The 13,400-nt window shown below is 40.1% G+C and overlaps 1 protein-coding gene across 1 annotated transcript in view; it reads left to right on the top strand.

Moving 5' to 3' along the window:
* The window catches only part of LOC133518145 (nephrin), a 732,429-nt gene that overhangs the window by 613,697 nt on the left and 105,332 nt on the right, over nucleotides 1-13,400 (top strand). The window lies entirely within an intron of this gene.

Here is a 13,400-nt window from a genome sequence, read left to right as displayed (position 1 = left end):
GGAGACCAGGACTCAGTTTGGGTCGTTGCGTCACCGTAGTAAGTAAGTAAGTGTGTTAAGAGCGATCCAACCGGTTTTCCGAAAGGTCTCAATTTCAAAATCATCATCTAGCATCCTGCAAAGGTGCGAGCGATAGCTACATCATGCTCCATAAGCGTTAGGAATAACAAATCCCCTTGCGAGGCTATTAGCGTAATGCGGTCCGAGCGGCCGCGCCATACATTTTGCAGCCGATATTACATACTTTCTCCTGTCTGAGCACCGACTTTTATGTCGGAAAGGTAAAAAATTGCGTTCTAGTTATAATTTTACTATCTACTGCCCGCAATCCTTTACGTAGAATGATCTGAATGATGTAATCCATGAACCAAGAAAATATCCTGTGTCCTTTTTCGAAACTTAAATTAAGGTGGACTAAACGTGACCCCGGTAACAGACAGATAGAGAGACGGACAAGTTTACTTTCGAATATAAAATATTAGTAGAGATGTCCCTCGATTAGTGATAAACGGGAACAAGTCTAAAAACGAGAATTGTGGTAAAACGCGTTTAAAGATTACTTCGTCAGCGCATGACACTTTCTCTAACTTATTTTGTAAACTTGAATTGCATTATATCATTGTTTGTATTATAGTTGACATTGTATATATTAAATTCTTTTATCCTATTTAATAAAAAACAGTTAATTTCAATATGTTTATTGTTTACAGTCATCAATGTCATCATCAAACAACCAGTATTTATCAGCAAAGAATATTAAATAGAAGACTTTGTTGTACGATCAAGTGTAAAAATATGGGTCCATGTGACTTACTCAAAAATATATCCCATAGCTCTTAATTCGCCGACATACGAGTATATGGATATATTTTTGAGCAATTTGCACATACATAGTACATATAGTACTCTAATCACTATTTCTGTTTGCATCTTAGCTTTGTGCATATGAAAACAGAACTGTCACATTACCCATGCCTGAATTCGACAAGGAAAATCAGACTCGTCTGACCGCTGTTACTGTTTATAGCTTAGATGTGAATGCAAACAAAAGTAAAATTCTTAACAACACGACAATAATTAAAATAATGCGGTCATCTTAATAATTTATGACCACGACCGCAGACTCTGAATAGCTAATTTAAAATATTACACGATAATTCGCGGTCAAGATTCACGCCGGCAATTCCATTTTGACTGCCACTTTTACAACCGGCCATATTGGACCTCATTTCGATGGCTCTAAATGCTACATTGTCGCCCGCATCAAACTCGCCATCAAATTGCAAGCATGTACTTTGTACACACAATTTGCATTTAATATCGTACAATGTCGTCCAAATATGGCGTCCGACATTGTCGTGGTCTCATGGGCTCGGATTAATAGGTCCAAATGCGAGGGAAAAATCTGTGGGTGAAATTACTGTCGTTACTTAAACGAGTGGCGTTATAGATGTATATATTAGGTATGTGTTTTCTAAAGGTAATTAAACTTTTACATTTCGCTTTAAGCTCATTAGTTGATTGATCCATTACGTGCCAAATAAATACAGTACTAATTTGTAAACGAGTTAATTAAGTTAATTTGAAAAATTAATCGCTCCAATGATTGCGAAATTTGAAGTTTAATTAACTTAGGTATTAGGCGTCGGTTGATGGCCTACGCTATATATGTGGGAAAATATCAGCATTTAGAGATACAAATCACGTCAGTTACCTGATGAAGCATATAACTCTAATAAACATAAGAGCTCCGGTACTAATTTGGTATGGTACTTATTTCAGTCGTGTCCACGTCAATGATCTAAACTACAAGTTCACCAAAATACTACTGAAAATATCCAGACACCAACTACGCAAAATAAGACATAACAACACTAAACAAATACCTTCATAAAATGGGTAAAACAGACAGCCCGATATGTAGAACGTGCATGGGAGAAGAGGAAACACCAAAACATATTCTCCTAGACTGTAAACAGGTAAAAGTACACAGGGACAAATACCTAGGGACTCCGTGCACATTAAAGGAGGCAGTTAGCAACCTGAAGACACTGCTAGGTTTCGTGGAGGAGCTGGGGTAGCAAGAGTAGCGCTACCTCGTTTTCACGCAAAATAATCACAATGGTTGTTGATTTGCGGCAAATAAAAAAATAAAAATAAAATAAATTGATTTTATTTCAGGCAAGCACCCATATAAAATAACGTTATACATAGAATTCACAATTTAAAATGGCACAAAAGTGTAAAAAGTAAAGTACTTACAATTTCGAATAAATAAAATAAAATAACTACTTTCGGTTCGCAACCTGATGCAGAGACAGCCAAAACCTACAGATTGGACTGTGCAAATCTTCACTAATCGTGGCTAGGATACAGTTCTCAGAGCTGCGCAGCCTACTCCAAAAGGACGCCACTCTAGACCGAATTACGGCAAAGAAATCGGGGACACGAGCTTCCGCAAACATACTCGACGCACTACACCACCTTGGCAACTTCATCAGGATTCTGAAGGCGTCGTTATATTGAACCCTTAGGGTGTTAATTGCTTTCCTGGTGAAGTTGGTCCAAAGTTGCCCTGTGTAAAAGCTTTGACAGTATGCTCTAAAAAGGGTCACTTTGACCTCGTCAGAGCATCTGCCAAACCTGCGCGCGAGCATGTTGCACCTTACTGATAAGGCTCTTCTCTCTCGCTCGATGTCTTTGTCGTCCTTCAGGTTTTCGGTTAAGATATGTCCGAGGTATTTAAACTGCTGCACCCTTCGAACAGGTAACCCGTTTAAAAACACGTCAAGTATCCTCTCCGGACCCTTTCCCGTTCTAAATACAAGGTATTCAGTTTTAGAGCTATTATACTTCATTCCGTGAGAGATCGCATATTTCTCACAGAAATGAAGCAACCTCCTGAGGCCCTCAGCCGAGGGGCTGAGGAGCACCATGTCATCCGCATAGCTTAAACTATTAACGCAGACGCCACCTATGTGACATCCGACTCTGGTACTCCTCAACCCCACAATCAGGTCATTTACGTAGAGGTTGAAAAGGTCCGGAGAGGTTATTCCCCCTTGGCGAACACCGCATTCTAACCTATACTCGTTAGAAGTCGCTTCGCCCCATTTTACGTAGTTCGTTTGGTTTTCGTACCAGTATCTCAACAGATTGGTGACCTCTGTAGGAACTGTAGTGTTCCTAAGTTTACTCCACAGTAAGTTATAATTTACCAAGTCAAAAACCTTAACCAAGTCTTAGGTCGAGAAAACATGCATACACTGATGTTTCTCGTGTGGTGTAATAGTTGACCGTATGCTTTAGGCTCATTATGGCTGAATCCGTTGAGAGACCAGGACGAAAACCAAACTGAGCGTCATCTATAATACACCCCTCCTGAATCAAAGGTTGCAGCAGCCGCTCAAACACTTTACCGACCACTGTACCTAGAGATATTGGACGATAATTGCTGGCAGATCCCAGGTTCCCGGTTTTGTTCTTAACAATAGGTACTACAACCGTCTTCATAAGTGCATCCGGCAAAAAATTATAGCGTATACACATATTAAACAGGTTGCATAGCCTAGTAACAATCCACGGTCCTGCATGGAGAATGTGCTCAATACTTAGACCGTCGTATCCTGGTGACTTGCCCTTGGACATCGCTTTTAAAACGCTAATAATATCATTAGTACTGAATTGCTTAACATCTGTCATTTTTAATATGTTATCTTTTATACTAAGGTTGGGCACATTCTCCACGGTCAAGGGACTAACCCTGAATCTGCCCGCAAACATGTCCGCTATTTCCTTACCGTCCTGTAAGCCCTCCACTGAAACCGGCGACTTTTTGGTGAAATTTATTTTTTTAACAGATTTCCAAAAATTAACAAAGTTTTTCCCTCTTTGATGGGTAGCCAGAATACTACGTTTAATTTTATCTTCATTATTTTGGCACCATTTTAGCTTATTTTTGAATTGTTTTCTGTCTAACCTCATTTTGGCATATACCGGTCCAGTAGAGGGCTTACCGGCCACCGCCCAACATTGAAAACTGACCCTCGCCCGTTGATGGCTGTCTTGAACATGGTAATTCCAACCAACTACCTTTTTTGCCTGTCCTCTGCAACCAAAATGCGACCGTGCACTCCGCTCGGCACCTTTCTGTAAAATATTTATTATATTAGTATAGTAGTCATTTATAAATGCATAGTGATCTTTCAAATTACAAGTTTCATTCATACATTCCTCACATTCATACTCCTCTTTCATTCTACTTAGTCTAATATCACAGAACATAGCATATTTCTTTATCTGACTAGCGTTACGCGTTCCCCACAGCACGTTATTTCTCTGGGGTAATACATTCGAGCTACAGGTGGAAGGATCACGGGCCACCAATCCTATATCGCTTTTAACTATCATTGGAAAATGATCTGACCATAATACGTCATTTTTAACTGTTATTGAATTAATTGTGGCCCAGCCCGCTCCCGTCACTAAACAGTGATCCAACCACCTGCGGCTACCGTGTGCTTCGCTGAGGTAGGTATAAATGTCTGCGTCGCGACCTAATAGTTTAAAGTCGGCGCATTCCCACATATCATTTTCTTCACAAAATTGAATGAGTTCGCGTCCGAATCTCGCGGTAGGGTGCGCGTTAAAGTCCCCCAGGACATACGCGATTTGAGTGTCACTATCCTCAACTATTGCACTGATCTTAGATAGACAATCCGTAAAATCTACAAGATTTTCAGGTTCATCCGTCGGTAAATACACACTTAGCACGACAAAAGAACGCTCTCCTTGTATGACCTTAATACCGGCAATTCTATCACTGCCACAGTCGATTACAGTCACACTCGGAAATCTAGATTTCCGCCACATTATGCCTAGGCCGCCGTAGGGTCGTCCGCGAAGAACACCGCTCGACGTGTCTACCGAGGTCGTTGCGATCCCATCGAAGTCCTTATGTATGCTATGTATCATGTCAAGGTCAAAACAAAGAAGCCAGGTCTCCTGTAACGTCAGTATGCCCGGCAAAACTAAGAAACTAACGTCAGTTATCTGTATTAAATGTAAACACGATATATATCAAATATCTACAAAACGGGCTCTAGCCACGAACATAAATTTTTTAGAGTCAGTCTCCGTATCTTCAAAACAGGAGTGTAGGTAAAGGTTTTTAAAGGGTCGGCAACACGCATCCGACAATAGTGACACCCCTGGGACTGCAGGCGTCCATAGGCTACAGTTGCCGCTTCATTGCCCCTGCCACAGTGATTAAAATAATAAATGTATGTGTAGTTTGGGTCTAGATAGAATACTGCGTCAAGCGACTTAGGCATTACGTATTTATTGAAACGCTTGTAGCATCGTCCCGGGACGATAAGTGGCCAACAAAAACACGTGGAAACAATACAGGATACAAAAAAGCGAGGGCGGTGATGCGTGTCGCGATCCGTGTAACAGCGCGCGACCGATTGCTCCTGAAAGGGTGAAACGGAACAAAAAAATAAAAAGTGTACCCCGCCCGCGCCCGCACACATTGCCTGATTAAAACACGAGCCATACTGATTACCTACAGTAGACTTGGTATTGGAAAAAGTTGACGAAGACTTACAGGTACTATCAGTATAAATAGTGGCTAAATATAATATATAGCAACAAAGGTTTGTTACCATTAAAATAAGGATGTGTAGCGATATAATTATTTGGTTACTTTGGCCGTCACTATCTATTAGATGACGACTAGCGGTCCGATTCCAAGAATGAGATACGATAACGATAAGTTCTGGTTTAGATAAGTTCTCATTTAGATATCGTTTGTATGTCATATAATTGACAGAAGCCGCTCGATTCGGGCAACCTACGTCACTTTGAAGTTAGAAATATCTTAGATAGATCTTATTGGGATCACAGCAGCAGACGTCAATTCTTTTAAAGATCTTAAACGTGTCTTAATCATTCTTCGAATCGGGCCGTATAAATGGCGCCTTTACGAAACTTATAATAAATAAATAATAAATACAAATACCTCACTAACAACAATAGCCCGCTGTTCCTGGAAATCAAGTTTTGTTGATATTTGTTATTTAAACGTTAACTTACGTTCGGCCGTTCTTGATGAGCAGTTGCACTTTCATACTACACGCGTTGTAATCACAAGTCGTTTTATACGTATGCTCCATCTGATAGAAGAGTGATCTGTGGGCACAGTACAAAGCGATTATCGGACCGTACACCGCCATCTATTACTTTATCCCCCACCCTTCATTGTTATGCCAACAATAATGTTGGACTACTTTGTTATTGTTAATCTTTTGTCGCCGAATTCATTTGAAGCCAACAGCGATTGCGATTAAAAGTCTGAACGACGGCTGTGTTATTTTTTATTAATATTCGCTCGTAAATTCATTAGGATGAAGCGTTTCATTGTTTGAGTTGTGATGGAGGAAAAATTACCGAATTACGACGCCGTTAACATGTTTTGGAATTATTTATGTTGGTTGCGGGCTGATTGATGGGAATGGGTGGAAGTAAACAATTTTATGCTTATAACGCCGAATACGCCGGTATTTGCCAGCTCTCAAATTGTAGGTCAGTATAGGTGCCCTACAACGGGTTTTGTGCATTTCTAGGCTGAGAAAGCGGAAAGATGTATGTTGTGCCTTACGCCAAACGTAGGGCTGTGCTGTGAGGTTAAGCCGGGTTAACCCATGATGCATCTGTGTTTGTTCGCAAAGTGTTATGCTTCTTTTCATAATACGGTCCTGCTGAAAGCTTGACAGCTTTTATAATGTCTACTATTCTAATATACCTATTCAGAACACTGTGATTTAGTAACGTACATTTTTTGTCCGGTATATTTTGTTTCTATTTACGTAAAAACTCTCAGCATCACTTTTTATAAAAATATTCTGTTGATAAAATGCCATAAATACGCTGATTATTCACCCAGTAATATATTTTTCCTTCTTTTCTTTCCTCTGATCAGTATGAAGAGAGGCATTGGTCATCCAACTTAGCTTTATTTACATACATTTCAATCATCCTAACAATTCTTTAATTACGGAACGCAGTCAAAAGCCTCAGGAGTTCATTTATTCGCAGCGACAGGTGACATCTCTGCAAAAAAGATTATTAATGTTCGGGGAGTAGATTAGAGCCGTGTGAAGGTTTGTTTGGCTTTTTGTTTCGCCCCGAGGGAGGGCGCTGCTGAAGCTTACTGTGTAATGAATTATTCGTCGTGTGCTGAGGCCGCTGGTACAGATATTTTAATACAGATATGTCACTCGAGTGTACATGTAGGTCTAATTTATGTTGATTTCCTTGTCATTTTCAGAATGCTCTTGTTTTCTGTTAATTGCCATAAAATCTTACTATTAACCAGCTGTTTTATGTTGCTCTATCCTTTCTTAACTCTAAAATATGACGATTATACGAAGACCATTATAGAAGGGAAACCGGAAGCAAGGAAGAAGAGAGGGTAGAACTTACAATGACCAAGTAAAAGAAAAAGTAAACATCGTGTTTTATCAGGAAGTCAAAGAGAAGGCACAAAATTGAGATACTTGGAAATTGCTCCGCGGAGAGAACTAAGTTCTCTGCAACTGATTAGTTAATCCATACCCTTATACTCCTGACTTAAAGTATCAGAACCAAAACTAACCAAACCACGCTGTCCTTTAAGACCCAAATTATCGACGTAGCTCTGAAGGCGGCCAAGTTAAATGAGACTGGGCTAAGGCAAAATTACTACCGAGTGAGAGCCCAAAATCTCGAATCGGAGATCAGACAAACCCCGCCCCAAAAGGTGCATGAACCGGATCTGGACCTGGGTCAATGAAGAAGTAGGATGGAGGACTTTGCCCAGCTGTGTGATACTGTAGATTAATATAATATTAAATAAACGTTATCCGCTTTAGCATCATCATCGCAACAATTGGATGGCATCAGTGCGCGCGCAATATTTCAATCCTCCTATGTTGGGTTTCAACCAGAGATGTGTGAGGATACATAGCGAGGAATGTGTTTGTTAAGTTCCAAAAGAATCACTTCATTTGTTTTCCTCGCTCAGCGTGCAGTGATTCTATTGGTTCTTAGCAAACATATCCCTCACTACGCAAATTCGCACATCTCTGGTGAAAACAAGGCCGTATGCTACTGCTCATTGTCTACTGTCTAACTGAAAATCTTTGGTCAGAGGAAAACCATTCCTAATCGCTTAAAGCTCATTAAATTACATTTTAAAATTGAAACCATTCCTCAATATTTATATTCCTGCCACAATATTTTTAATACAGAATCCTTTTCCCTTGTTACCAGAATCAAATTTACTGCCGTCAATATTATATAATGTAACAAAGAATAACGAGCGAGGCGACGTTTCCAATATTCTGATAGAAGATAGTAATGAGGCTCCGCAACCACTTTGTAATGAAATATGTTCCTGGAATAATGTTCCGTTTTGCTTTGACTTTGCTGGTCTCTAGGCAGACTTTGCTTTGAGCTATCATTCTGGTAAGGGCTTACTCTGTAGGTGACTTAAACGAATATGAATCCTAACTTTACGTATATACAGTTTGAAATTGGTCGAAAAATGACGCTGAATTATATTTATATTTTGAACTATTATTTAAATTGCTACTGTAGCTTCATAGTATTTAATAACATGATTGTTAACTTTGCAACAAGCCAACACAGTGGTCTCTGGTTCTCAGAAACCGTTAGCTGGCTTTCTTTTTTGCAACTTGTTTTTGAGTTAGTTATAACCTTGGTAAATATTTTTTCGTTTATTGTTAGGTATGCTAAGGCTTTCGGGTACTTCTTAAGAATTCATTAGAAAAAAAACGGGCATATATGTAGATTTAACATAATAGCTTGTAATTTTAGGTGATTGTCGAAGAAAACCAATGACAATTTCTTTAATATCGTTATTGATATAACTTATGTCTAGTGAGATGTTTCTCGCCCCAATATTAACATAAGTGATTCGCGGGAGTGTAGATTTTTTGTTTCTTTTTTTTATGGAGGATAGGCAGGCGTTTGACCACGATCACACCTGATGGTAAGTGATGATGCGGTCTACGGTGGAGCACGCTTACCTATGAGATACCTATTTACTCTAGCCTCAAATGAATACCAATCTTGTCGTGACGTCTATATCTATGTAACGTTGCCAACCAGAGTAAATATTCTTTATTACTCTAGTATGAAACCATGCCTGAGTAGAAACAAGACATAACGACAAGATACTTCTGAACATATACAACATAGTACTAAAGAGTAAGAGATGAAGTGATTCCTGGATTTATATTCTGATCTAGATTCTAATACCATCTATATTCTATTCTGATTGTTTGGCGGAGATTCTTTCTCCGCCGCGGACCTCCACAACTCCCCTTATAGCCCGACCCTGTCCACTCACAACCATTTGACTTATTCTTGGCTGCTTCTATTCTAATTCTCGTTCTTAGTAATCCCTTCATCTCTCTCATCTAAATAATGATGAAACTATATTTCTAACACTCACCGATTTACACCCGCAGGTCTTTCTTTTATTCTGTCCAACTGATTCCCCCTACGAACATTGTTCCATCGGGGAAAGTCTCTTCTACCTCCTACTGACAAAGATACGTTCAAACCTTTTTTATGTTCTGTCAGTGTTACCAGTATAAACAATTAAATCTGTTTAAGGCACAGACTTACCTGCTATTTTGTTGAGGCTCGCGTTCGTCGCGACACTCCCCAACGGCCGTGAGTTTCTATAGCAGGGCTATCAGCTGGCTCGTCCATTGGGCAATCTTTTCTCTCGCCCGGACCGCCGCTGCTCTTCTACTTCTTCCTTCATTGACATCTGACACAGTTTCTACTCTCTCTACGTCTTCATCACCTTCAGACACCACTTTACCCTGCTCTCCAATACCATTTTCCTGGATCAGTTCTTCGGGAGTGAGTATTTTGCCTAAACCATTGGTCTCAAATCTAACATCATCCTCCACTGCAGTTTCTAGTGTCATCTGTTCTGTTGATTCCCTTTCAGTATATCTGGATTCTATTTCAGATATCTCTGTGCTTCCCTGTAGTGAAGATTCCTCTGCCTCCAGTACATCTGGATTTACTTGAATTCTTTCTTCTGTTCCTGAATCTTCTAGTCTAGCCTCTTCCACCTCTAATGGATATAAGTGACCTATTGATCTTATAAATTCCTTTCCTTCAACATTGACCTTTGCAACTCTGCATTCTCCATCGGCTCCTCGTTTCAAACTGATGATTTTTCCTACCTTCCAGTTCTCCCTGTTTTTCGAGTCTCCCTTAATTTGGACTATATCACCAATATGAGGGCTGCGATTAGTTTTGACTCGGGGTTCCTTGTGTGAGTGTTGGTACCTTTCACGTAGACTGCAAAGGTATTGTCCCAGAAACATTCTTTTAAATTCTTCTAGCATAATTCTTCCCTTCTTCCATCCCTCTACTAGATTTTCTTTTGTGACTGAACCACCTGGATAGGAATTTTGTATAGAAGGCTCAATCGCTATACATTTCCCATAGGTTAGAAAGTCTGTCGGCCTCAAAAGATATTCTATGTCAGACCCAACACAAGTAAGTGGACGTGAATTCGTCACAGCTTCTATTTCTTTAATGACTGTACTTAGCTGTGAGTCATTTAGAACTCTCTTTGCTAAGGTTCTCTTCATACAATTCTTTACAATGCCGACCAGCCTTTCATAAAATCCTCCATGCCATGGACTGAGCTGAGGGATAAACTTCCACCTTATTTTATTGTCCATGAAGTATGTGTTCGCCAATAATTCTGCAGTTAATTTAAACTGTAATGCATTGTCTGAGACAATGAGTTCTGGTCTTCCTCGTGTAGATATGAATCTTCTCATTGCAAGTAAACATTCTTCCGCAGTTAAATCCTTAACTACTTCCATGTGAATTGCGCGTACAGCCAGGCAAGTATACAGACAAATCCATCTTTTTATCATCTGTCCATTCTCCATAACAAGGATTGGCCCAAAATAGTCCATTCCAGTATATGTGAAAGGAGCACTATAATTAGCACGTTCTACTGGTAGTGCTGGTGTGGAGGGAAGTTTGTAGGGACCACCTCCATGTTTAATACACTGCTGGCATTTTCTTATGATTCGCTGAACCTTCGCTCTTCCTTGAGGAATCCAGTATTTCTGGCGAATAATGCTCAGTGTATGTGGGGCTCCCACATGGTAGTATCTCTGATGAGTCTCCAGAATCAGTCTGTCTGTGAATTCCGAGTTCTTAGGTATCAGTATCGGATATTTGGTGTCATATGAACACATTGTGTTCATAAGCCGACCTTTACATCTTAATAATCCATCCATATCCACAAATAGTCCTAAATTCCTGAATAAGCTTGTTTTCTTGCCTGCTGCCTCTTGGGGGAAGTGTAATTTTTGTAAATTCTTTATTTCAGCACAGTTAATATCAGCTCCAATGGCCGAAACCTGCATCTGACCATTGTCTTCTATATTATCTATATCTATTGTCATTCCTTCTGTAATTTCCTGTTCTATGGTTCCTCTGACTGACTCTTCTGCTTGAGATGATGTGGTATCTATTATAGAGTCAGTTCCTGCAAAAAGAGCTGACTGGCCATGTTCTTGCAACTTTGGCCAGCCCTCCTCACTTAGCGAAAGAAATTGAGGTCCATTGAACCACAATTCCTTCTTAGTGTGCCAAAGTTCCGGTCGTGTTGCTAGATCGGCAGGGTTCAATTCAGTATTGACATATCTGGGTTCTATATCTTTGTTTTGTTTAATTTCATTTATTCTTCTGCAAACAAATGGAGGCAATAACTTGTCTGATTTCATCCAGTATAAAACTATTTCACTGTCAGACCAGAGGCATAGTCTTTTCAATTCTATTCTAAGGGTGTTCTTTACATAAGTTAAGAGTCGCTTCCCAATGACGAATCCAAGTAATTCTAATTTCGGTATTTTGAGGTCTTCCGTGTGGTTTATCGGGGTAACTCGGGATTTAGCCATTATGAGCATTACTTTAGTGCTCACTTCTTTCTTATTCACTATCCTCAGATATACTACAGCTGAGTAAGCTCTTTTAGATGCATCAGTGAAGCAATGAAGTTCACACTCTGTGTCTTCATTTGGCGACAGGCCAACATGTCTGGGTATTTCTATTTCAGCAGCAGTCTGTAGAGCACTTACTGCCTTCTGCCATTCTTCCTGTAAGTCCTCTGGCAATTGAGAATCCCATTTTTCTTTCCTTTTCCATAGTTCTTGAAGAAGGAGTTTTGCAGGCAAAATTAAGGGTGCCGCGAAACCGCAAGGATCATATAATGAAGCAAGAGTTCGCAATATCCCTCGTTTTGTTGTAGTTGTGTTGTCTTGCTTTGTGTCGGAAAGTACATCACCCAACCTTAGTTTCAGGGTATCCTTTCCTATGTGCCAGGTAAGTCCTAATACCTTTGTCGATTCAGTGTCTAGTCTTCAGCAATCGTTTGTTGTTGGATGTCCATTCTCTTATATTCATAGACAATTCTGTGAATGTCGCCCGAGTCTTGTTTACAAGCTCACGAGCTTCCTCTAACGTGTCTGTTCCAGTGACTAAGTTGTCCACGTAAGTTCTTTCTGCTATTTCTGACATAAGGTGCTGGTCACCCTTTGACAAATGATGGCGAATCGTAGCTGTCAGCAAAAATGGACTAGATATTACCCCAAATGGGACACGACAGAAGCGCAGATGAAGAAGGTTCTTCTCAGTCACTCCTTGTTTGGGGTCCTTCAGCCATAAAAACCTGGTCACATCTCTATCCTCCTGTTGTAGTCCTACTTGAAGAAACGCCTTTTCTACATCCGCTGTAATTCCAATCTTGTTGACTCTGAATCTCAATAGGAGTGCGGTCAAGTCTTCGAGCATCGAAGGTCCTCTATACATGCATTCATTGAGGCTTTTACTATTCTTGAGTTTAGCCGAACCATCATACACCACACGCCCCTTCTTCCCCTTCGGAAGAATAATATGATGGGCAAGATAGTGAACAGGATGTGTCTTAGAGTCAATTTCCGATGGATCTATTACTTCTATAACCCCTGCGGTTAGTTGTTCTTTCAGAATGCTATCATACTCTTCCATGGCATCATGTTCTAATCTTTTGATTAAGCTTGACAGTCTCCCATAAGCTAGACCATAGTTAGTGGGTAAGTCAGGGGGATACGTTATCCAGGGCCACTTCACCTGATATCTCTTATCCTCATATTTGACTGTTTCATTAAAGTGTTTGATGGCCTCTTCCTCTCTAGTTATCTTAGGAGAGTCTACAATCCCAATACTTTCTAAGGCCCATAGAAATCTGATATCCGGTTCCCGGAGAGGCAAGTCTGGTGTTACAAAATAGGGTATTACGGATTCCT

Source organism: Cydia pomonella, chromosome 5 (assembly GCF_033807575.1).
Source record: "Cydia pomonella isolate Wapato2018A chromosome 5, ilCydPomo1, whole genome shotgun sequence".
NCBI lineage: Eukaryota > Metazoa > Arthropoda > Insecta > Lepidoptera > Tortricidae > Cydia > Cydia pomonella.
This window is presented reverse-complemented; position numbering and strand designations above follow the sequence as displayed.